This window comes from Carlito syrichta, unplaced genomic scaffold, assembly GCF_000164805.1.
Source record: "Carlito syrichta isolate Samal-C Ts95f unplaced genomic scaffold, Tarsius_syrichta-2.0.1 Scaffold313881, whole genome shotgun sequence".
Taxonomy (NCBI): Eukaryota; Metazoa; Chordata; class Mammalia; order Primates; family Tarsiidae; genus Carlito; species Carlito syrichta.
The window spans coordinates 335,763-360,978 of NW_007257977.1; the positions used below are offsets into that span (position 1 = coordinate 335,763).

The 25,216-nt window shown below is 38.1% G+C and overlaps 1 protein-coding gene across 3 annotated transcripts in view; it reads left to right on the forward strand.

The window, feature by feature from the left end:
* The window catches only part of SGMS1 (sphingomyelin synthase 1), a 274,978-nt gene that overhangs the window by 116,961 nt on the left and 132,801 nt on the right, over positions 1 to 25,216 (forward strand). For all 3 annotated transcript variants that reach the window (XM_008070649.1, XM_008070652.1, XM_008070650.1), the window contains 2 exons: positions 5,514 to 5,553; positions 12,691 to 12,832. The gene's annotated coding sequence lies outside the window, so the exon portion shown is untranslated. The remainder of the gene's footprint in view (positions 1 to 5,513; positions 5,554 to 12,690; positions 12,833 to 25,216) is intronic.

The window sequence follows — 25,216 nt, forward strand, 5'->3', positions numbered from 1 at the left end:
GGGTGACACAGTGAGACTTTGACTCAAAAAAAAAAAAAAAAAAAAGAATAGTGACTATTCTAAAAGAGTAGATGTTATATGTTCCCACTACAAAAAGATAAGTATGTGAGGTGATGGATTAGGGAATTAGCCTGATTTAATCGTTCAACATTGTAAGCATGTATCAAAACATCATACTGTACTTCATAAATATGAACAAGGGTCATTTGTCAATTTAAAATAAAATTAAAAAAAGAAAATAGAGACTAACTGCAAAAAGTGAAGGTAGGTCTTGACAGTGAACTGAGATACTTGATTTGATACAATCAGGAACAGAATTATGGTAGAATTTTACCGAGTGCTTATCAATGTCTGTCCTATGTACTGAGAATGCAATAAACACAGATACAGTGTGTCTCTTGCCCTCAAGAAGTGGTGATTAAGTAACATATGTGGAAGATTATTTTGATGCATCAATAGGGAGAGTTTTTTTTTTTTTGAGTTGGAATCTCACTCTGTCTCCCAGCTTGGAGTGCAGTGACATGCTCACGGCCACTGCAGCCTCAACCTGCTGGGCTTGGTGATCCTTCTGCCATAGCCTTCCAGGTAGCTGGAACTATGGGCATGCGCCACCATGCCTGGATAATTTTTTGATTTATTGTAGAGATGCGGTCTCGCCATGTTGCCTAGGCTGATCTCGAACCCGTGGACTCAGGCAATCATCTCACCTCGCCCTCCCAAAGTACTAGGATTATAGGCTTGAACCACCACTCCCAGCCTGGGAAAGATTTAAAAACAATTAAAACTGCTCATTAAACTGGAGGAAGGGCATTACTGCTGTGGCCCTCAATCACAAGACCTGAGATGTTAGAACATTATTTCTTCAATTTATGAATTTCTCAATAAACATTCTAGGAACCTCAAACATGGCTGGGCAGCCTGGAAAAGGTATAATAGGGATTGAGATTTGTATTTGGAAAGGTAGGCATAATTTGAAGATTTAATTTGAATAAAAAACTTTTTGTTTGAAAAATCCTTTTTTGAGTCCTATATACCTTAATTCCCAGCAGTAAACCAGGGAAGGTTGTTTGCCAGTCTCATGGGCTTGTTTCAAGGATTCAAATGAGATATATACCTTGTCTAGGAATTGTGTTTGGCCCTTACAGGGAAGTGTTCGTGTTCCTGGAAGTTTGTTTCTAGCTCTATGGTATCCCTCCTTGGTACCACTTAGAAATGTAAATCCTGATTTATACGTTTTTCTCCTAGCTCCTTCTAGGAAGCCCCTCTTTCCTCTCTATATATTCCCACCTTGATACTTAGTGAATGTTTACTAAATGAAAGGAATTTTTCTTTCTTTCAGGACTAAGTGAAGGCACTTACTTGGCCGCTCTTTGTGAGGAGAGAGTGGCGATTGTTTGTTTGAAGGCTACATTCAAAATTGGATTTGCTTCCAGGTTTTTACCAGTTTCACTTTGTTCCCATGAATTTATCTCACTATTTCCTGGAGCACGGTTGCTTTCACTCTTCATCACCTTTTAGAGTAACTACCTCCTTGAAGGTATGTGGTGTATTTGGTAGATTTGTCTGGAATTTTTTACCCTTCACTAAATTCTCTCATTCAGCTCTCACGTTTTAGTAGATTGCAATGTGCAAGTCTATCCTTCACTCCTAGGTTAACCTGGTCTTCTAAACTCTTCTGTTCCAGTGTGTTTTTCAGGAAAAGGAAAGTCAGTTTGAGAGGCAAGCTGGGAAGTTGCTGAACTCCCGGAGTAGTTAACAGATGATCTTTTCTGTTTAGTGTTTTCTTTTACACCTCAGCCAAGTGGCTCAGAGAAAACAGCTCTGTGTCTTACCCAGGAGGATCATGATTGGTTATAAATTGAGATAAGGTTTGAGGATGGACTGGGACAAGACATTTAGTTTACTCTTTGCATTTCTCTAGAAATCTAGAAAAAGTAAGAATGTTGTGTGGTGAAGGGCAGATTAAGGCTTTTCTTGTATGTAGTGAAAGGTCCTTCCTTGTGAAGAGGGCTGGTACCAGCCGTAGCATAAAGCCTTAGGGGTGACTCCGATGGAGAATTGCAATGTATTTTAGGTCACCAAAGCTGGAGACCATGCCTGAGACTTTTCAGCAGTGGTGAGATCCCTTGTGAGAGGTAGCAAACGTTCCCCTCGCAAGCAGAAGTAAAGAAGAAAACGTTCAGCTAACTTGTGTTTTTGAGAGTTAGACATTAAAGGAAGAAAATGCTAACTTTGTACTTGGGATTTTATATTCTCTGAAACCAAGCTCTAATTTGTATAACATGCTGTTTATGAGTAAGAATTAGAAAGTTTTCAGTGTTTTTTTATTATTCTAATAAAGTGCAGTTTTAATAGAAAATATAATTAAATTGATCATGTGCTGTTACTGGTTTCTATATACTATTCATCTCTAATTACACACCATCTTTCCTGGAGAAGAAACAATTGAACTCTAATAATAGGGTTTAGAACAGGCTTGCCAGAAAGGATGCTCCCTGCGGCAATTTCCACATCATGTGTCCATGGCGGACAATGGCTGTTGATTTCTGCACTGTCTCCCAGTGTTTCTTCTGGGCAGCCACTGTCTATCCATCAATCAGATGGCCCCAAGATGAAACCACTGCCCTCCCTGATCTAAGAGGAAATAAATAGTAAGCTTTGAAAGGGTTGGCCTTACAAATGTAAACTTGTAAAGTGGGGGTTTGCCAATGCCTTGGGGAGTTTTGTGAACTGTCATCTTTTCCTTCTGTAACCTTGGCTCTTACATCCCATTCTTCTGTACCCTTTGAACCTTCTTCTACTCCAGGGTGTTTTTCTTGAGAGCAAGGCGATGGCAGTAAACACACAGATGTTTGAGTATGGCTATACCAGAAATATTGCAATAGGGGAAGAATTCCTTATTCTGCTTTCCCTCTGCCAGTATTTTTCTGAATGTCATCGGGCTAATGTCTACAAAGATTCTTGCCTTACTTTACTCAATCCTAATTGTAAGTTTAGAGCCACAGCCTTTTTTTTGTGAGTCAGAATCTCACTGTCGCCCAGGCTGGGGTGCAGTGGCACGCTCATGGCCACCGCAACCTCGAGCTGCTGGGTTCTGGCGATCTTTCTGGCTCAGCCTTCCAAGTAGCTGGAACTACAGGCACACACCACCACACTCGGTTAATTTTTTGATTTATTGTAGAGACAAGGTCTCTCCATGTTGCCCAGGCTTGTCTCGAACTCTGGGCTCAGGCAATGCTCTCGCCTCCTCCTCCCCAAATGCTGGGATTACAGGCTTGAGCCACCGTGCCTGGCAAGCCACAGTCTTTTAATGTAATTTGGGTAATTTTTGTTTTAGATGCTTTGCTGTGCATGATATACATCGTTAACTTGCTTACTCATATAGTCCCAGAAAGGACTTTTTGCATTGTATCTTCATAGCATGTGTCCATTCCAAAACCAAGGCTGTGGCTTTTACTAGGTATTCCCTGCGCCAGGTACCATATGAGAAAAGTCATCAGGGTGCTGTCAGAAACTTTCGCAGTTATCTCTTCTAAAAAGAGTCCATCCAGACCCTTTCTGTTCCCTAAACGACATATCTTTGATACATCATATATGGTCTTCAAAGGTAGATATTTTATTTCCTGTCTCTCAAGTGGGAGAATGGAAAGTTCCCTTTTTGAATCATGTTCTTATTTTGTCTGCTTTTTGAAAGTACTTATGATAGAAATTAAATATTCATGCAGGTTTGGCATGCCATTTGAAGGTGGCACTATTATGCATTCTTCAGTAATTCTCTGGTTGTAATTTGCCTTTCTGTATCTGTGACTGTCTCTGAGGAACATTGTGTTCTTCTGATTTCTCCTGTTACACTAGGAAAGCACATAGTGTAATAAAACTCGTTAACATGTCAGAGAATTATACCTTGGGGAGTATAAGGATTTCTTTAGGAACTTCTCCTTTTAGGTACAGAAAGATAAGTGGGCCTTTCCTTCCAGTGACAAAACCATTCAACTTTCTGGTAATTGCGAAGACTTCATGGGTCCTGAATAACTAGATTCTTTTCCTTGAAATGATTGATGGGCAGGGACAAAACAGCATATTCTGTGTCTAATAATAAGGCTTCATTTCTGTGAATATTTCTTTTTGTTTATGGCATATCTAGCCCTGCATACAAGCTGTAAAGAGGGAAAGCTTTGCTTCACCTACTAACTGTTCATTTCAGACACCATTCTTCTGATTTGTGACTCAGTATTGTCATCTGTTGACTGGGTGTAGCAAAACAGTCTTAGGAACCGGAAGATCAAGTGAGATGAGTCATTAGTAACTTAGTCTAGCTTCTAGCACATACTAACGTGGTTACTATCTTTATTTTGTAGGTGTTTCTGTACCTATAGAAAAGAGGCCAGCTTCCCTCCCCCATCTCCCCTTTGCCCTCTACTTCTGCCTTCCCTCATCTTATTCCCAGCAGTACATTCATCCTGGACAGTAGGAAGACTGTTTACCTTCTATTTCTGTCATGATACAGTTTCTTTGTCCTACAGTCTTTGGAAAACTTGCAAACTGACCTCAAAGGATCAACCAACCAGCCCAAGACCTTTCTTTGGACATGTTAACGTCTTTCTGAAATAATGTCACTTTGCAGTCAGCTACGACTTGCTTTCCTTTCCCTAAAACATTTTATTTCAGTTGAGATACAGGGATTCTTAGATTACCAGCCAGATCCCTGAATAATAGTACTTTGCCCAACAGGCAAAACTCATGTGTGCTATTTGAAGTCAGGACAGTGGTGACCTTTTGGGAGAGCGGTGTTCACTTTAGGAAAATTTATTAAGCCACTCAAAACTTCTGGGCTTATTAATTTTTTAAAAAGGTACCTTTTCTCCTTACTGCAGGTACCCTAATTCACATGTATATTTTACTTACAAATGGTCATATTTTATTTTTAGTTGAGAAAGTCTTTCATGAAATGAGGAAGCATTTTTGGCCTTTAGGGTAATGTGGGTTAAAGTGTATTTGTAATTGTTTGATCATGCACTTATGTATGTGGTCTGTGGTTGTTCCACTTAACTTATTATTGATTGCATTTTGATAAAACTGAAAATTTAAACATGTTGCTACTCCTTTTTACTCCAGGATAGTAATTCATATGGTTTGAAAAATGTGCTTTCTTGCTTATCTTTTTTTTTTTTTATATATATAGTCAATTAGCAGTTATTTAACTGAATGGAGGAGGATAACTTATAAAAGTACATGGTCTTAAAACTCATGTTGTACCATTAGAGGCATTTGTTATGCCATTTTGTATTGGCATTGGATTTACATGCTTGCTTTTGTTAGTTTTGCCCAGTAGAAGCTTACTCTGAATACCATGACATCCAGAAATTAGTCAGGAATTGGAAAGAACACTTTTTTTTTTCCTGTGGACAGATAATAAGAAGTAAATAATAGCTACCTTGGATTTTAGCTTTTTTTCTTATAAGCAGCTCATTACACAAAGGTTGAGCTTTAATTTACATATTATTTTCTTCTAGATTGGAAGAAAGACTGATGAAAAATAACAGCATGATTCAGGTAAATGGATTTTTAATTTCTTTATTTACCTTTTTGCTTAGTTTATATTTTCTGTGTTTTGTCAATGAGAAGATCTAAACAAACAATTTTTTTTGTGGTCAATTTGAGTATATTAGGAATATTTTGGGGATATAGGTTAATCAAACACATATTACCATAAAATTAATCTAGTTAAGTACATATATTGAACAATTCTGTATTTATATAAAACAAAATACTTTAACTAATGCTTTTTTCCCCACCCTAGAATTACTTCTTTCAAGTCTTTACATACATATTTGACATCAGTTTCTTCATCATTTGAGTCACATTTCTGAAGCATTCAATACCATTTTCCACAACACATTATCATTTTAGTTGTTTGCAATATAGCATTTTTGGAATTCATGTGTGATAGTGTGTTTAGAGATTTGTATAATATTAGGATAGCTGCTATTTTTATTCTTTCTGTGTAGATGAACATTGAAGATCCTCACTGTGTAACAATTTGTAGAATTGCTTTGTTAAATCACCTCTCTCTCTCTTTCTTTCTCTCTCTCCTATTTATTTATTTTATTTATTTAGAGATAATTGCATGAACATTGTTTAATAATTCAAACAATACTATAATAACCATTCTTTGTTCTTTTTATGCTTTTATTGCCTCTTTCCTTAAAGATGGTCCTTTCAAACCATTTTAGTTGTATTTTCTGATACTCACCTACCTGTTCCTAAACAATACACTGTATGCTTCAAGTACCATTTATTGATTTATTTGAAATTTTAGACTTACATGTTGATTTCCTGCTGAAGGTTTATGTCTCATTGACAACTCTTAGCCCTTAGTACACACCTACTTTTCTTGTATCTCCATTTTCTTGATGTAGCCATACTATAGTCTCTGTTTAGATATTAACATTGGCCGGGCTCGGTGGCTTGGCCTGTAATCCCAGCACTTTGGGAGGCTGAGGCGAGTTGATTGCCTGAGCCCGTGGGTTTGAGACCAGCTCAGGAAACTTGGTGAGACTTCTTCTCTACGATAAATAAAAAAAAATTAGCTGGGTGTGGTGGCGCACACCTGTAGTTCCAGCTACTTGGAAGGCTGAGGCGAAAGGATCGCCAGAGCCTAGCGGGTCGATGCCGGGTTGGCCATGAGTGTGCCACTGCACTCCAGCCTGGGCCACGGAGTGAGACTCCAACTCAAAAAAAAAATTTTTTTTTAAATAGTATTTACTTTATTATGACTATATTTTGTTGGTGATTGAGTTCTGTGATATAAGTTATGTCTTAGGCCATTCAATTAGGAAATCTTCCTTCCTTCCTTTCTTCCTTCCTTCCTTCCTCTCTCTCTCTCTTTCTATCTCTCTCTCTCTCTCCCCCTTTCTTTCTTTCTTTTGTGTTGGAGTCTCACTCTGTCTCTCAGACTGGAATGCAGTGGCATGATCACAGCTCACTGAAGCCCTGATCTCCTAGGCTCAGGTGATCCTTTTGCCTCAACCTCTTGAGTAGCTTTCACTATTGGCATGAGCCACCACACTTGGCTAATTTTAAACAATATTTTGTAGAAATTAGGTCTTACTCTGTTGTTTAGTCTGGTCTCAAACTCCTAGTCTCAAGCAATCTTCCTGCCTTGACCTCCCAGAGTGCTGGAATTACAAGAGTGAGCCACTGTACCCCATCTGGAAATTTTCTTGTAGTGTATCTTTGATAATTTCTTTTTTCCTTTTTCTATTTTCTGATAGTCTGCTAGTTGGGTATTTGGACCTACTGACTTGATCCTCTAGTTTTATGTGTTATTGTTCTACTTTCTTAGTATGTGTTGAATTTTTAATTTCTGCTAGCATTTTTATAGTTTTTAAATTAATTTTGGGGGGTCTCTGAATATTTCCTTTTTTCTTTTTTTTTTTTTTTTTGAGTTGAAGTCTTACTCTGTCACCCAGGCTGGAGTGCAGTGGCACGATCATGGCCACCACAGCCTTGACCTGCTGGGCTCAGGCAATCCTTTCACCTCAGCCTTCCAAGTAGCCGAAACTACAGGTGTATGCTATCACACCCAGCTAATTTTTTATTTATTGTAGAGACAGGTCTCGCCAAGTTGCCCGGGCTGGTTTTGAACCCACGGGCTCAGGCAATCCTCTCACCATGGCCTCCCAAAGTACTGGGATTACAGGCTTGAGCCACTGTGCCCAGCCGAATATTTCCTTTTAAAAAATAGGATTCAGTTTTTGTTCCACAGGCACAAGATTTTCTCATTGTTTTTGAGAATATGAGTTGAATTATTTTGCTGTTTTCTTCTGCTCTTTGCTTATTTTTCTGTTTAGTTCCCTTTTTCTTTCTTTCTTTTTTTTTTTTTTTTTTTTTTTTTGAGTTGGAGTCTCACTCTGTCACCCAGACTGGACTGCAGTGGCTGCTCCCGGCCACCGCAGCCTCGACCTGCCGGGCTCCTGCGATCCTTCTGCCTCAGCCTTCCAAGTAGCTGGAACTACAGGCGTGTGCTACCATGCCCGGATAATTTTTGATTTATTGTGGAGATGAGGTCTCGCCAAGTTGCCTAGGCGGGTCTCGAACCCGCGGGCTCAGGCAAACCACTCACCTTAGCCTCCCAAAGCGCAGGATTATAGGCTGAGCCACCGAGCCCGGCTAGGTTCCCTTTTTCATCTGCTTATTTTGATCCCTGATTTTAATATTCAAAGCTTTTCTCAAATGAATGGTGAAGATTTCATTGTCTGTTCATACTTAAGAGTGAGGCAGTAAAGAGTGAACTAGAAATTTGTTACCTTGTAGGCTTTGGGCAGGGACCTGGCCATTCCAGTAGGTGACTCTCACACATTAGAACCTGCAGATATTTTTTCTTGGACCTTTCAGTTTCTCCAAAAAGGAATTCTCTGTTCACTTTTCTAGGGGAGGGTATATATTTGTGAAGATTTGGGAAAGCCAAAAGTCTTACCGTCCACACTCTTAAATGCTTAGATCTTAATGCCTCTGTTTGAGCCTTATCTGATGTCCAGGTCTGAAGAGTTGCTGTATTATTTTCTCTAGAGATCAAACTGCCTCCTGTTAAGAGAGTAGGGATGGTTTGTTTGGCTTTATCAGGTAGATGTGAGAAGATCTGGGGTTCTAACTGCCTCCCCCTTTTCTTTTTTCTTAAAACAGCACACATTTATTATCTTACAGTTCTGTAGCCCAGAGTCTGATGTGGGTCTCACTAGGCTAAAATCAAGATGTTCACAGGCTGCATTTCTTTCTGGAGGCTCTAGGAGAGAATCTATTTCTTTTCTGTTCCTAGCTTCTAGAGGCAGGCTGCATGCCTTGGCTTCTGGCCCTCTTCCATCTTTAAAGTCAGCATTAGTGGGTCAAATAGTTCTCACATTCCTTTACTCTGACCTCCTCAGCTGTCTCCCTCTTGCATGTTTAAGGACCCTTGTGATCATATTGGGTTTACTCAGATAATCCAGGGTATTCTATTTTTTTTATATTGTGATAGAAAACACATGACATCATGTTTATCATCTTAATCATTTTTAAGTGTATAGTACAGTCGTGTTATGTGCACATTGTTGCCTAAGACCTCTAGAACATTTTCATCTTGCAAAACTGAAACTCTATACCTGTTGAACAACAACTCCTGTTTTTTCTTCCTCTCCACCTTGTAGAAACCACGATTCTACTTTCTGTTTCTGTAAGTTTGACGACTTTAGAAACCTTATATGTGTGGAATCATGCAGCGTTTGTCTTTTTGCGACTCTCTTGTTTCACTTAGCATAATGTCCTTAAAGGCTCATCTGTGCGTAGTATATCACAAGATTTCCCTCTTCTTTTTTTTTTTTTTTTTTTGAGTTGCAGTCTCACTCTGTCACCCAGACTGGAGTGCAGTGGCCGCTCCCGGCCACCGCAGCCTCAACCTGCTGGGCTCCGGCAATCCTTCCACTTCAGCCTTCCAGGTAGCCGGAAATACAGGCATGCGCTACCATGCCCAGCTGATTTTTTGATTTATTGTAGAGATGAGGTCTCGCTGCCAAGGCAGGTCTCTAACCCGCGGGCTCAAGCAATCCACTCGCCTCAGCCTCCCAAAGGCGCGGGATTACAGGCTGAGCCACCGAGCCCAGCGATTTCCCTCTTCTTTAAGGTTGAATACTATTCTATTGTATATACATATAATATTTTCTTTATTTATCTGTCAGTGGACATTTAGGTGACTTCCACCCCTTGGTTATTGTGAACAATGCTGCAGTGAACAGGGGTGTGTAAATATCTTTTCAAGATCCTGTTTTCAATTCTTTCAGATATAAACTAGAAGTGAGATAGCTGGATCATATGGTAGTTCCATTTTTAATTTTTTGAGAAACTGCCAGACTATTTTCCATACTGTTGTACCATTTTACATTCTTACCAACAGTGTAAAAGAATTCCAATAAATTTCTCCACATCTTTGCCAACAATTGCTATTTTATGGTTTGTTTGTTTGTTTGTTTGTTTTTGTTTTGATAGTGGCTATTCAGAGGAATGCAAGATAGTATCTCGTGGTTTTGATTTGAATTTTCCTGATGATTAGTGATGGTTGAGCATCTTATCATGTGCTTGTTGACAGTTTGTATATTTTCTTTGGAGAAATGTCTATTCTAGTCCTTTGCTTATTTTTGTTTTTATTTTTATTTTTTTGAATTGGAGTCTCACTCTATCACCCAGACTGGAGTACAGTGGCATGCTCTCAGCCACCGCAGCCTCGATCTGCTGGGCTCCAGCCATCCTTCCGCCTCAGCCTTCCAAGTAGTTGGAACTACAGGCGTGTGCTACCATGCCTGGCTAATTTTTGATTTATTGTAGAGACGAGGTCTTGCCAAGTTGCCCAGGTGGGTCTCGAGCCCACGGGCTCAGGCAGTCCACTCGCCTCAGCCTCCCAAAGTGCTGGCATTACAGACTGAGCCACTGAGCCCGGCTCTTTGCTTATTTTTACATGGTGCTATTTGGCTTTTTGTTGTTTAGTTGTGGGGAGTTCTTAATAGTATATTCTGGTTATTAACACCTTACTAGATATATAGTTTGCAGATATTTTCTGTAGTTGCCCTTTATCCTCTCTTGATTGTTTACTCTAGTTTTTAAGTTTGATGTTATCCCATTTGCCTATTTAGCTTTTTTTTTTTTGAGTCAGAGTCTCACTGTGTCACTTGTGCTTTTAGTGTCATATTCAGGAAATCATTGCTGACTCCAGTGTCATGAAGCTTTTCCTTTATTTTTTTTAATAGGAATTTTATAGTTTCAAGTCTTACTTTTAGGTCTTTGATCCATTTTGAGTTAACTCTTGTATCTGGCATAAGGTAAGGGTCTGCTTTTTATACAGATTTTCACCAACCCCCCCACTTTTCAGTACCATCCCTCACCCTGTCTTTCTGATGAACTAGAAGCTTCCTTTCCTGAGTGTTTCTGCCATAGTCAGCTGGCTGTTTGTCTGCTTTTTAGGCTGTGAGGTTCCCACTGGCTGTGCTGGGCTCCACAATTACCTTTGTTTCCAGACATCATTGGAGTCTAATGTCTGCTTTAATGTAGTTTTCTATTCCTTTTGTCCTTACAGATTTTTGTCTTTTTCTTGCTTTACTATCATTTTAATGGGGATTTAGAGGGAAGCAGAGATGAACAGGCCTATTCCCTTGGCCATCTGTAACCCCAAAATTCATATTGCTCTTTAAAATAATATTTAAAAGACTTCTTAAAGATGGTGCCTCATATTTACTATTGTGCAGTTCCACCTCCAAAAATAATTGTTAAACCTGTTTTTTTGCTTCCTTTTTGTTTACCAGTTTCTGGTAACCTGTAAGCATTATTTACTTTCCCAAACATTTTTTCCTTATTCAAAACAGACTGAGATTCTTATCTGTAATATGAGACATGATGAGGTTTTGTGACACCCTATTTCCTGAGGTATAATTTTTGCATGTGTATGTTGAAAAAACTCTTGGATTTATCTTTGGGTTTTTAAACCATATGTTGGTATCATCAGAAGATGATGTTTTTTTATGTAAATATAGTTTACTTTGAGGCTTTAATGGAACACTTTTCATGTAATGGCAAGCGAGTGTTAGTTTTTTTGTGTTTGTTTTATTATTGTTTTAATTTATGACAGGTACTTTCTTTGTGACTGATTATTTACAGGGGTAGCAGATAGGATAAGGAATGATTAAATGGGAAGAATTGCCTGGTATAGCTAGGTCTTTAGATCTAGTTATCAAGAGTAGTAGTTTTTTTTTTGTTGTTGTTGTTCTCTCAGAGTTATTTCTTTATGGAATTAAGCTTATTATTTGGCTCTAGATATCAGTTCTCCAGTTTGGTACGTGAACGCCCTGTGTTTTTTATCCTGAGGTCCAGGGTTGGCTTCAAGGAGCTCATGGTTTTATTAAAATTAGAGAGGAAGGGATGGAATAGCCTTAGTTTTCATCTGATACTCGATTCTTTAGGGCTTTTGTGATCTGGAAGAAAACTGAGAGCCTACTTCTTAGAAATTATCATAGCAAAATAAGAGACTGTTACTAATTAAAGTAAATACAATAAAAATAAGATACAAGTTACTGTGAATGGAGCACTAAATGAATAACCCTCTTTGTTCTTTATCAGGTGCAAAACAATATCTCTAGCTTCCTGGTTATGCTACCAGGAAAAGTGTACTATTTATGCATATATAAATATAAAAGGTATCACTTATAAGGGTAATGTTTTGGCCCCAGAGAGATGACCAACTTTTTATAAGTGAATTTGTAAAAGAATAGTAACTTAGTAGTTAGCTTTGTTTTCAGTTTAGAGTGGAAACTTCAAACATAAACTTAATTTATGATAAGCAATAATTTGACAGTTAAAGATAGTAGATAATATGTAAAAGGAGAAACACCTTTATGCGATAGAGAGGTAAAGACTTAGTTTTTAATTGTGAAAAGATGGGGTAAGTTTTATGTTATACATATTTTATTATAATAAAAAATACAAAAATTAAAAAGTTAAAAAAGAAAGAAAAGATGGGGGGGTAGGTGGAGAATGTTCATTGTGAATTTTTTGTTTCCAAGTTAATATATACTTTAATGCTTTTCTTTATAGTCTGCACTGAATTCGGCTTTAGTGAATTTTATGATTCCATTTTGAAATGGTTAAGCTTAAATTGCTCCTCTGTTCCAGACACACCACTGAGTTCTTTGGGATGCACAAAAGTGTCTTGTTGGGAAGCATGAGATAGAAGACAAGACCCTGCCTCAGCCAGCGTACATGAGAATAATTCTAAAGGAACCTATCGATAAATGCAAAACAGTAGCTGTTGGAGGTATGTAATAATGGGACCTGGATTGAACCTGGTGTGGCCCACTCAGCTTTATTGAGTCAAGTTGAGCTGTTATCTGCAAATGGAAACTCTTAGGGCAGAATCCTCTGCTCTAAATATCTGGTGTCTGTTGTTCTCTAAACTTAACTATGTGGTGGGATGTGACTCTTCACTCTTTGAAGAGCTCTGATTCAGCCCCTTGAGAGTCCTTCTCAGAGCCTCAAGGACAGTTAAGAAAATAGAAGTAACATTAGACTCTGATCAGATGAAAATAATAGCAAATTTTTAGCTAAAGACCCCATTCATTGCCATCTTTCTTGGGCATAGAACAGTCAGTGTCAAAGCTCAGCAAATGTGTCCTTTGAACTAGCTGTTATTTATTGGTTTTACCCTGAATTTTATCAAGGCCATTTCTGATTGGCTGGTGGTTGCTTCAGATTGACTGGTTCCCTGTTAGTCATTTACTTTGACCTGCTTTTCTCCTTGACCCCTGTTAAATGCTTACCTTATTTTCTTGGTTTCAGTCTTTAATTTTTATCGATGAGATAAAAACGGAGTTTGTCATCAAGGTCAGTCACCCATTATTTCATTTCCTGTGACCTTCAGTGGATGTCTGGCTTTAGATGTGCTGCCTCTTTGCTTAAGGCATAGCCTTAAGCATAGTCGTGTTCTGTGTAACCTTAATCCTTTAGGATTTTTGGTTTTGTTCCACCTATCAATACAGAATACTATAGGTATACTCTGCATCACACCCATGAAAGCATTAAACAAGGCTCATTTTGTAGATGGGGAAATGAGGTTCCAAGTGGTTAAATAACTGGCCTTCTATTTCCCAGCGAAAAAGTGACAGGAATGGGATTCAGCACTAGGTCTGTTTCTCTCAAACTGAGGACCATGGAAATAGTAGGTCCTGCTGTTTTTCCCTTTTGGAAGCAGGGTTTTTAAAATATCCTCATTCTTGTGGAATTTTAATCTCTTCTCTACTTTTTTTCACCATTATTTGCTCCCCCCCCATTTCATGGCCTCTTACTTGGTTTATAATTATATTGATAGCAATTTGTATTGTATTACAATTAAATATTTTCATTTATTGTTTTTATAATTTCACTGATAATATATTACTGGTATGGGATATTATTAAATTATGCCCTCTTTCTAACATAAACTTTGATATCTTTTCAAATCCTATGCTTTCTGAGCTGATTATGAGGCCACCATGGGAGACAAGAGTGACTTTCTTATTTCTAATAGAGTCCTGTTGTATCTGTGGCACCCTCTGAACCACTGCCCAGTTTCTTTCAGTATGGAGTTAGTAAAGGTGATACAGGAGAGAAATGATAAGATTTTGCCAGAAATCATCTCATATAGTTCACAAAGTTGTTTTAGACCCTGCACTCTCTAAAACAGGGATCTGCAATCCTGTGCCATGCACTGGTACTAGTCCGTGACCTGTTAGGAACTGGGCTGCACAGCAGGCAGCGAGCAACTGCGAGTGAGCAAACTTCATCTATATTTACAGCCACTCTCCATTGCTGGCATTATCGCCTGAGCTCCGCCTCCTGTCAGATTAGCACTGAGAAGCCTGCTTCCATTTCCAGTAGCTTATCTTTACGAAGCAGGGTTTTATGCAGTGACAGTAACCGAAACAAGATTACAGAGTAGACTTTGGGTGTCAGTCTCCTATCACCCCCAGATGGGACTGTCTAGTCATTGGAAAATAAGCTCAGGGCTCCCACTGATTCTGCAGTATGGTGAGTTGTATAATTATTTGATTATATATTACAATGGAATAATAATAGAAATAAAACGCACAATAAATGTAACATGCTTGAATAATCCTGAAACCTTCCTCCCCTGGTCCCTGGAAAACTTTGTCTTCCATGAAATCAATTCCTGATGCCAAAGAGGTTGGGTACCACTGCTCTAAAATATAGAATATCTACTCAGGTGCTTTGTGTTGGCTTAGTGAACACTTCCAGTGTGTATAGCTGAGAAGTTGCCCTGAAGAATGTAGATTGTAAGTTTAAGTGAGTTTAAGAAGATATGGTATCCATTTTTTCAATAAGGGGTTACATGATTTGAAAAGTCAATGTTTTTAGATTTCTAGAATGTTTTTATTAAATTAGCAGATGTATATACTACTAAATGTTTTAAATCTTTACTAAAATCCTAGGAGGTAGTATGGTCAACTACACTGAAAAATGATAAACCGAGGCTTATGAAGTTATGAAATTTTCCCAAGCCTGTGTGGTTAGAAAATGGCAGAACTAGAATTGGACCTAGATCTGTTTGGTTTCACTGTCAGTGTTTCTAACGATTACACTGTCTTGCTGATTACACACACCAATGGCGTTTAGATCACAAACATATCTAATATCCTTATGTTTTGCATTCACACAAAGGCAGTCCAAAAACAGTTAAATAAGCCTCATCCTCACAGAAGCGGAGGCTTCTAGATGGGATTGGTGCTGTTCATTGGTGAGGTTTTGTCAGGACAGTGGCAATTCTAGTTTATGGTAGACTGACTGATCCACTCTTGAAAACGGGGAGATGTGTCTGCTCGGGCCACGTGTCATTTCTCACCCAGTGCTTACTGGGTTGCCAGCACCAATTAGGGTCAACTCACCTTAGCAAGTACATGAGCCGGTGTTTTTTCCAAAGCAAGTTGAGACTTAAATGTGGCCACACAGTCACACTGTTAAGGACAGCTCTGGCAATTACATGTGAATCTCAGAATTTTAGGTATACCATATCATTTCAGTAAGTAAAATTTCTTTTTGTTTTTAAATGTGTCTTTTCCTGATATTTACATAGGAAATTTAGTAAATGTGGAAAAGTTTAAACAACAAAATAAAAGCCACTACTCAGAGATAGCCGTTGATGGTATTTTGGCATAGATGTTTCCAGTTTTTATTCCTTTGAGTATGTATGCTTTCTTTGAAAATATTAAAATTAAAATCATAGTGTTTTATATCACTTTTACTTAGTAAACCAGCAGCATTTGCCCTGTGTGCTTAAACATTTTTTTTACAACATATTATAAGTAGTTGCAAAGTATTCCCTTTTAGTACTAGCATAAATGATTCCATCCTATTATTAGGTAGACTCATTCAGTGTAGTTAGAACCTCTCCAGATTAGGTCACAGTGGTAGGACAGATGTATTAAAATAAATGAGTACTTCATAATTGCCACTAGTTTTTATATGTCTTATAAAATAACTAATGGAGACTTAGGATATGATGAGAAAAACCCATTTTGATCACTTCTCAGTGCACCTGACTTGTAAATTTCCCAGTACAAATGCTGTGCACACTTGTAGCACTGGAAATTCTCTTTTGACTGGGAAACCTTGCAAACTCCTTTCTTTTTTTGAGGTGGTCCATCTGTGACAAGTAACTTCAGTGTTTTCATAATTAAATGAAACTTTCTCAGATCCTGATTTGCAGTCGGTTTGGCCTTCCTAGTTAACTATACTAGCTAACTAAACATTTTTTCTTCTCCCTTTTAAGCTAAATATTTTACATGGGCTAAACCTTGGGTCTGCAGCTACACTAACTCAAGGAAGCCCCACGCCTCATGAATGATGCTGCCTTTATGTTCTGGTGCAGAGAAATTCATCATGCAGTATAATAGTAATATGGCTGTTCCTGAAATCGAGGAGTTCTGTCCCAGGAATTAGAATGATCAAGCTGAGAAATTGATTACAATGGAGACAGCTGGGCGTTTACCAGAAGCACTCTACTTAGAAAAGTCTCCTTACTTATTGTTCTTCTCTTAAAACTATCATTGTTAAGTTAAATCATTATCATTCTCTCCAGACTTTTGGTTTCCGCATATGGTTCCTTCTTGCTCTTGGGGTTCTAAAGTACCATGGTGGCAGATAAGGGATGAGGGAGGAGGACAAGGCCATTGACCTCCTTATGGTCCTGTCAACCAGCAGCTCTGCTTTTCTGTTTTATGTATTGCACTTCCACAAATTTTTACCGACAGAAGGGACTGCTGCTTGAGGAAGTAAAGACTGTGAAAATCACTGTGGCATGTAGATCCTATGGAGGATTTAAAAAGATGGAAAATAGATGTTCACACAGGATTACTTTTCAAGTTTTTATTATGCTTGTAATTTTTCTGCAGTGACACTTGGGTTTGGTACTCACCATGGACCCTCTGGTTGGAATTCCCATAGACCAACCTGTTTTAGGATAGTGGTTTCCCTAGAGGCACCCCAGACATTTTAGTTAGGGAAGATGAAGGAGTGATAGCCTTACAAACATTGGTGGTATCATTAAAAGTACCCATTAGCGCTGAGATCAGTGAGTGGTGGAAAGTGTAACCACTTAAAGACCCTAGAAGACTGGTTTCTGTATTCTTGTTGGTGTGGGTTACCCCCAGGAGAATTCTCCTTTCACCTAAGTGATGTAGAATGTGAAATTCAGCCTTGACATTCTGTGAAATCTTTATTATCTATTGTTAAACTCTTTTAAAACATTTTGGGTGGGCTCTCTTAAATTGAGGATTTATATTGGTGAATCATGCAACTGTCCACTCCTATATCAGGAATTTTAGTGGTGTTTGTTCCACAGCTCAGTTGACTGACTAAAGAATTTCTCTAAAGACATTTTTAACCAGTGAAGATTGGGGAATCAACTGAAGAATTTGCAATGGCTAATTTAGGGTTGGTACTCAGAGTCCTTATCAACAATTATCAATCTTAACTGTTTATTTACAAGACAGTTGATACAGGGGTGTCAATATATGAAGATCTTACACATGAAAGCATTCAGTTATTCAAAGAATGAGCTTAGTCTTGAGGTGAAAACTGGAGAGAAAATTCTTGCTTTCTCCATCTGGAAAAGAGTAAATTATGCCCAGGTTGCAAATGTAACAGTACGCATGGGTGTCCAATAGGGCCTGAGTTGTTTGTAGGCTGGCTGCCACAGACCCTGACCTATTTCTGGTTCGTAGTATATGACTGCAATCCTTGGGGTGACATTCACATTTAGCAAGATGTGAGTGCATGGTTTCCCTGGGACTGTGCAGTGCTGCAGCCCTGGGTTCAGTTACTCATGCCGTCATCCACTTATTCCTCAGTTATCTATTGAACATCTCCGCATCGTGCCCTGCACTATTCTAGGTTCTAGACTACAATAGTGCGCAAAGCAAACCAGATCCCTTCTCTCAGGTAACTTACAATCCTGTGGGAGTGGGGCAGGGCAGTTCAGGGAGACAAGTGATAAAGACTAAAATAGATAAGCAGTATTTCAAATATGGTGCTATAAAAATATATAGGGGGGAAGTGTTCTGGGGGTAGGAAAGGCTGCTTTAGATTGGGTCTAAACAAACTATGTTCTTGTTGGCTTTTCTTGTACTGCATATATTTTTATATTCACCAACTTTCTCATTACATAATTCTGAGAAGAGGTGATATTTCTTCCATCAAAATTGTGTCTTCTATAGGAACTAAGGAATTAAGATATTTCTCAAGAGCCAGCATTCAGTGGTAAAAACTGAGATAACTTGATTTCTCAAGTAGTTTGTTGAAATCGAATTTTAAAATAATAAACTACCTGGCCCATAGCATATCAAAAAAAATTCCAGATCCATTCAGGGGAAAACTAATGACACTGCTCATAAAGGTTGAAGACAGAGAAAGTAGACAGGTCACCTCAAGTATCTTGAACTCCCTGTTGCCCATGTTGAATGGGTCACTCTCACTGATTTCCCCTCCTCCCCTCCCATCACCTTCTGTTTCTGTTTCTTTGGGTCCCTTTTCACTACTTAATCACCACTCTAGTGAGATCCTTATTACTTCAGGCTAGTCTATTTTAGTAGCGTTTCCTTTGGTAACTCTGCCTCTGGTCTAGCTGACAGGCTAGTTTTTCTGATGTACATTCACAATTGTATTCTCTTCTTGGAAGCCTTTAGGGGGATGACTTCCATTTGCTTCAGGATCAAGGCCAGATCTTTTAGCTTGGCAAGTTTTCCCCTCCAGGATCTGTCCCAAATCTGTTTCTTCAACCCCATTCCTGCTTTTACCCAGTGTAGACCTTTGGCTCCACCCAGACTTTCTATTCCCCTTGCTTTTGTGTCTTTATTCAAGCTGCTGTTTGGAAAACACCTTTCTTTCCTTTTTTGCCTGTGTAAATCCTGTTTGCTTTTCAGAGTCCTGTTTGAATAGATTAACTTTTTTGGGAGGGGTTTAAAGATTTTGTTTTGTTTTTGGAAGGCTGTGGTTTGCTTGTATCTAAGTGGGAGATCTCTCTCCTTCCCTTTTTCCTTCTTCTCCCTTCCCTCCCTCTTTCCCTTTCTTCTTTTTTTTTCTTGTTTGAGAACCTAGGGTCTCTGGATCTGAAGATTGCTATTAGGAAAATTTTATCATTATTTCTTAGAACAATGCCTCTTCCCCATTTTATTTTTCATTTCCTTGTGGAAATTGAATAAGGCATGTTAGACCTTCTCACTTCCTTGTCCACATCTCTCATAATGTTGATTTCATTATCTTAACGTGTACGGTTCTGGACGGTGTCTTTGGATTTGTTTTTTGGCTCACTGCTTCTTTCTTCAGCAATTTCTGATCTGCTGTGTAAACTGTCCTTGATGATGAAGATTTTTACATTTTATTTAAAATTTTGTTATTCTACTCCTTTATCCCCAGAGCCTAGCCAAGGTCTAACACTTAGTACATGGGTGCTCAATAAATCTATGTTGAATGAATTAATATAAGTTTTAAATTTTTTAATTTAAATTTTTAAATTTTTATTTAGTTATTTTTTTTTGAGTTGGCATCTCACTCTTGTCGCCTAGGCTGGAGAAGAGTGGAATGCTCAGGCCACTGCAGCCTTGATCTGGTGGTCTCAGGTGAACCTTACTCCTCAGCCTTCCAAGTAGCTGGAACTACCGAGGTACGCCACCATGCCTGGCTAGTTTTTGTGATTTATTGTAGAGATAAGGTCTCACCAAGTTGCCCAGGCTGGTCTCGAACCCCCGCCCCCGGGCTCAGGCAATCCTCTCCTCTTAGCCTCCCAAAGTGCTGGGGTTATAGGTTGAGCCACTGTGCCCGACCCTATTTTTTAATTGTATTTAATTATTTTTTTGAGAAAGCAGGATTTATTGAGAGAACAGAAAAGCTCCCAAGTGCGGGGGGACCCGAAGGGGTTGCCATATTTTTAAATTTTTAATAACTATTTTTGGTCTCTTTTCTAATCAGCATGATACCATTTTTAGATAAAATTGTACTCCTTTTCAAACTTCTCTTACTTATTAAAATACATTAAATATTCTTATTTTATTTTGCTAATTCCAGTATTTGAAATGTTTTCAGATCCGATTTATTTGCCTGTTTCTTTTGGCTCTCGCTCATGGTTTCTTGTTTCCTTATGTTCATATGATTTATTGACTGTGAGCTCAAATTCCTTGGAAGTTTTACCTGTGTGAGTTCTTTGAGGCTTAGAATGAAAGTGGATTTTTCCAGAGAGTATATTTGCTTCAGCCAGGGGGCTTAGTCACTATCAATTTGGATAATCTTTAAATTCTCTGCTTGAAGTTGAATTTTTGAAGCACACAGCATGAATTTGGACCACAAAACGACACGAGTACCAGTTGTTGGTTATGAATTCTCAAGGGAGATTTTCCATCCCCCTGAAGATGATAGAGTTAGAAACAGTTTCTTAAGTTTATTTCTAATTTGCTCATATACAGAGGGTTTACGTGCTTCCAGTCTTATTCAGGGGTCTGTTAAAGTCACCAGCTTGAGTGGTCCTGGTTTTATCTTTTCTCCCTCTTTCTCCATGTAGTCATTATAGTGGAAGTTCAAGATGACTGGGGTCATGGCCCTGGTGTTTTCCTACCTCCCAGCATTCTCACTTTTAGTTTATTTGGCTCTGTGAATTGCTTACTTTATTGTCACTTCAGTACATTTACAAAGATGTTATACCTTATTCTTCTCCTTCAGGTACTTTCAGTAGGAGAATAGTTTAAGGTATCTAGTTGGTCCCTCTGTAAAAATGAAGACTTTTTGTTGTTTTTTTTTTTTTAGTAGGTACTTCTAATAGATGAGGTGGGAAGACATTTAGGGCAGAGATAAAAAAATTTGATGAAAAGCTTAGGTACATATTTTTATCTCCCAAAGGTACTGAAATAAAAATAAATAAATAACAAATAAAAGATGAAACTTGTAGAGGGAAAAAAATAACATTAAATAAAAATAAGAAGAGCTCACTTACCAATTTTAACAACCTGAGGGGTGGGGGAGAAAGCTTAGGTAACAGCCCAACCTCTTTTAATTTGAATGTCTGCTGTAGGTAGTGTAGTCAGATTAGGTTAAGAATGAGGTGGAGAATAATTCCTTGTAATAAGCTTTCTGAGTTGGCTGAGACCTTGATATTTTGGAGATCTGTTTGTTGAAATGAGATTTACTTTTGTTCATTGATTGATTGGTTAATTATCTAATATTTTGCTATATTATATCATTTTACCCTTCTAAGTAGGATTTGCTTTATAAGTAAGCCCCAATTATAAGGAAATATTATATTTTATCTGTCATGGGTCCATATAATAATGTCCTTAGATGGTTCTTTTGTTCAGGGCTATTATCTCATTTGATTCTAAATGAGTGGAATATTATTTGTAAGTGAAAATGCTGTAATTAGTAGGACATGCCAGTGATAAAAAGAAACTATTTTCAAGAAGTTGTTTTTTTTTTTTTTGAGTGGGACTCTCACTCTGTCACTCAGACTGGAGTGCAGTGGCCGCTCCTGGCCACCACAGCCTCGACCTGCTGGGCTCCAGCTATCCATCCTCCTCAGCCTTCCAAGTAGCTGGAACTACAGGCATGCGCTACCACGCCTGGCTTATTTTTGATTTATTGTAGAATTGAGGCTTCACCAAGTTGCCCGGGTGGGTCTTGAACCCACAGGCTCAGGCAATCCATTCACCTCAGCCTCCCAAAGTGCTGGGATTACAGGCTGAACCACCGAGCCCAGCTCAAGACGTTTTTTTAACGTTATGGTTGAGATATACAATGTGCAGCTCTGCAGAATCAGTTTTACCTTTTGAAAATTCAGCTGATTCTGTACTCTGTAGGCACTAAACAGGGGTCTGTAAGTGAGAAGCATTGCCATCTGATAGAAATATGTGACATGTACACGTGCCACTCACTAACCCAACGAGTCACATGCTGTTGTAAACTTTTTCTATTTTTCAGAGTCCCATGTTGTATTAATTTTGCATGGGGGTCTGCTGCACGTGTTACTGATCTAATGCGAGTAGCCTCTGACCTTCGCCTCAGTCTGCATTGCGAAATTAGAGCATAATTTCCCGGAAACAGCAATATGTCTTGTGTGATTTAAGCTAATGAATGATTTTTTAGCATGTATTATGATATTAAGCAAACATAAATGGAATAAATGTTGATTTAAATCAGTAGAAGGCTCAAGTTACAATGATCAGAGTAGGGATAATGATTCCCTGGTACAGTTACATATTTTGAGATTTTGAAAATTAGTAGTGTGTTTCAAATATTTGCCGTGAAAGGAACTAGAAGCATAACATGGTAAACATGTCGACTAGATTTTTTTTTTTTTGAGTCAGAGTCTCACTCTGTCACCCAGGTTGGAGTGCAGGGGCACGCTCGTGGTCACCGCAGCCTTGACCTTCTGGGCTCAGGTGATCCTTCCTTCTCAGCTTGTACCGTCACACCTGGTTAATTTTTTACTTATTGTAGCAACAAGATCTCGGCAAGTTGTCCAGGCTGGTCTCAAAATCCTGGACTCCGGCAGTCCTCTCACCTCCACTTCCCAAAGTGCTGCGCCCAGCTATTAAGAAAATTTTTAGTAAAGTGAAGAAAACTTTCTTGATGTGGTTAAGTCTTTTTCTTTTTATGCACAGGCTTTTAATCTTGGAGCACTCAATCATTTTTTAATGTTACATTTAACATGCTAGGCATTTTTGTATTGACTTATAAAATTATTTCTTCCTGCATTAATTTGGGAAAGAAACCATAATAGAAAAAAAGATTAGATAAGTAATAGCTCATTTATAAAATCTTTTTCTTCTAAAGTGTTTGCTGGAAAAATATTAATTAATGCATTCACTTACAAGCTTCCACACAGAAAAGCAGTTGTTGGCCGGGCACGTTGGCTCATGCCTATAATCCCAACACTTTGGGAGTCTGAGGTGAGAGGATTCCCTGGGGTTCGAGACCAGCCTGGGCAACTTGGTGAAGCCTCATCTCTACAAAAAATTAGCCAGGTGTGGTGGTGCGTGTCTGTAGTTCCAGCTACTTAGAAGGCTGAGGCGGAAGGATCACCTGAGCTCAGTGGGCTGAGGCTGCAGTGGCCATGAGCATGCCACTGCACTCTAGCCTGGGTGACAGAGTGAGACTCTAAGCCAAAAAAAAAGAAAAGCAGTTGTTAGGAAAAATATTTGAAAGCATGATTATTGTCCCGACATTCTCACATTCCGTTGCTTCTCCCTTCTGTCAAAGTGAATGAAACAATGTTAAATAAAGCTGACTTAGTTATCTGTTTCAGTTTGGGCCTGGTTGAGGGTTGAGTAGCCGGGCTGAAGAACACATACATAACATCTACTTGTGATCCTTAATCTGCTCTCTCTTCTCTCTTAAACTTTGTCTCCTGTAAAGGAAAGTGTAAATTTCTTAGTCTCATCATGCAAAATAACCCAGAATGAAATGATCTCATTTCCATGAATTAATAGAAGTTATCGGTTCTTTTATGTTTTGTTGCTCAATAGCTGTCTTGTGTTATTTCTGAGATTGTTATGCTTATTATTTTAAAATTCCATTAATGCTTTCATATAGTCTTTTCTGTAAAGATAATATCTACTATTGACCAACCTTTTATATTTTAGGGTTTTTATTTACGTGATCTCTAATGAAAACTCTGGAACCTTGATCACCCTCCTTCATTCAGTGAATTTTTGGCGACACTTTCATGTTCTGGGTCCTCCTTTAGACACTTTTAGGCAGTGAGCAAAACTGACGAGAAGAAAAAAAAAAAAAGAGCAACCAAACAAAATGATCAACTAGATGAATAACTAAAATACATGTTGCTGAGTGGTGATCAGGGTTATGACTGATAACAGCCTCTTGGATCAGAGGATATGGCAAAAAGTAAAGCAGAGAAATGGATGAAAAGTCTGTGAGGTCCGTAAGTCATGCTAATTAGTTTAATTTAGCTATTCTACAATGTATATGTATTTTAAAACAACATTACATTTGATAAATATATACAATTTTTATTTGTCAATTTAAAAAGGGAATATGAGGTTTTCTTGAGCTAAGAAACATGTTTACTTGAAGATAGTTACTAAAATAAACTTTTCTTAAAATTATTGTGTCCTTTAAGAGGAATAACTGAATTTATTTGACTTGTTTATATATTACTCATCAATATTAAATGTTATAATTTAGAAACAAAATGTTTTCTCCAAGTGAGGTCTTTACTAATTTATATTAAAGAATATTTCTTTATACTTTAAGGTAATTGATTATAAGTATCTCTTCCACCAGACTGAAAACTCAACAGCAGAAGTGTACATTTTTATTTCTCTAGTGATTGTCATCTTACCTGGAATACTGTAGGAATTTAATAAATATTTTAGAATGAATAAGATACTAGTACATTTGGACTTGTGTTTTATTTTTTATTTTCTTTTTGAGTCTCTTTTCCCTTTGTATTGTTAAAAGTAACCTTTAAGTTGTCAATGGGATAAATTTAATTAAATAAAATCTAAAGGGCAGATTGCTTTTAATTCCTCTGTGTTGGTACAAATGTTCAAAGAATGTTTTGATAGGAAGTAGGCAATAGTGCTTTTTCCTTTGTTTTGATTGGGTATGTATAACAAAAGTGGCATGAGGAAATTAAACACACACAACTTCTGCTTTTAAGCCTTTAGAAGTTGGCCCCCAGGGTAATAAGAAAGAAACACTTTTGACCTGTGAGAGACCATTTGGGACTTGTGCAAAGAAATTTTTTTGTGGTCTATTTTAAAAATTGGATATAACTTTAACACTGTACAATGTACAAATTTGAAGTGAACAGTTTAGTGAATCTGCATCTTGAGAGATCAACAAATTTTGTCTCTTCCAGAACCTCAAGTGCATAGAGTTATATGGAGTGTACTCATGGTCTGGCGTTTTGCTCCATTTTAGTGATGCTTTTGAGATACTTTTTAACATTAGCATTCTGGTGTGTATAAAGCAGCATCTTGTGGTTTCCTGCTATTTCCTTGGTTACTAATGATGATGAAAATTTTTTCATGTAGTTATTGATCATTCATGTGTCTTCTTTTATGAAGGATCTATTTAAATCTTTTGTTGTTTTAACAATTGGGTTGTGTGACTTTTAAAAAACTCAAATTGTAATAGTTAT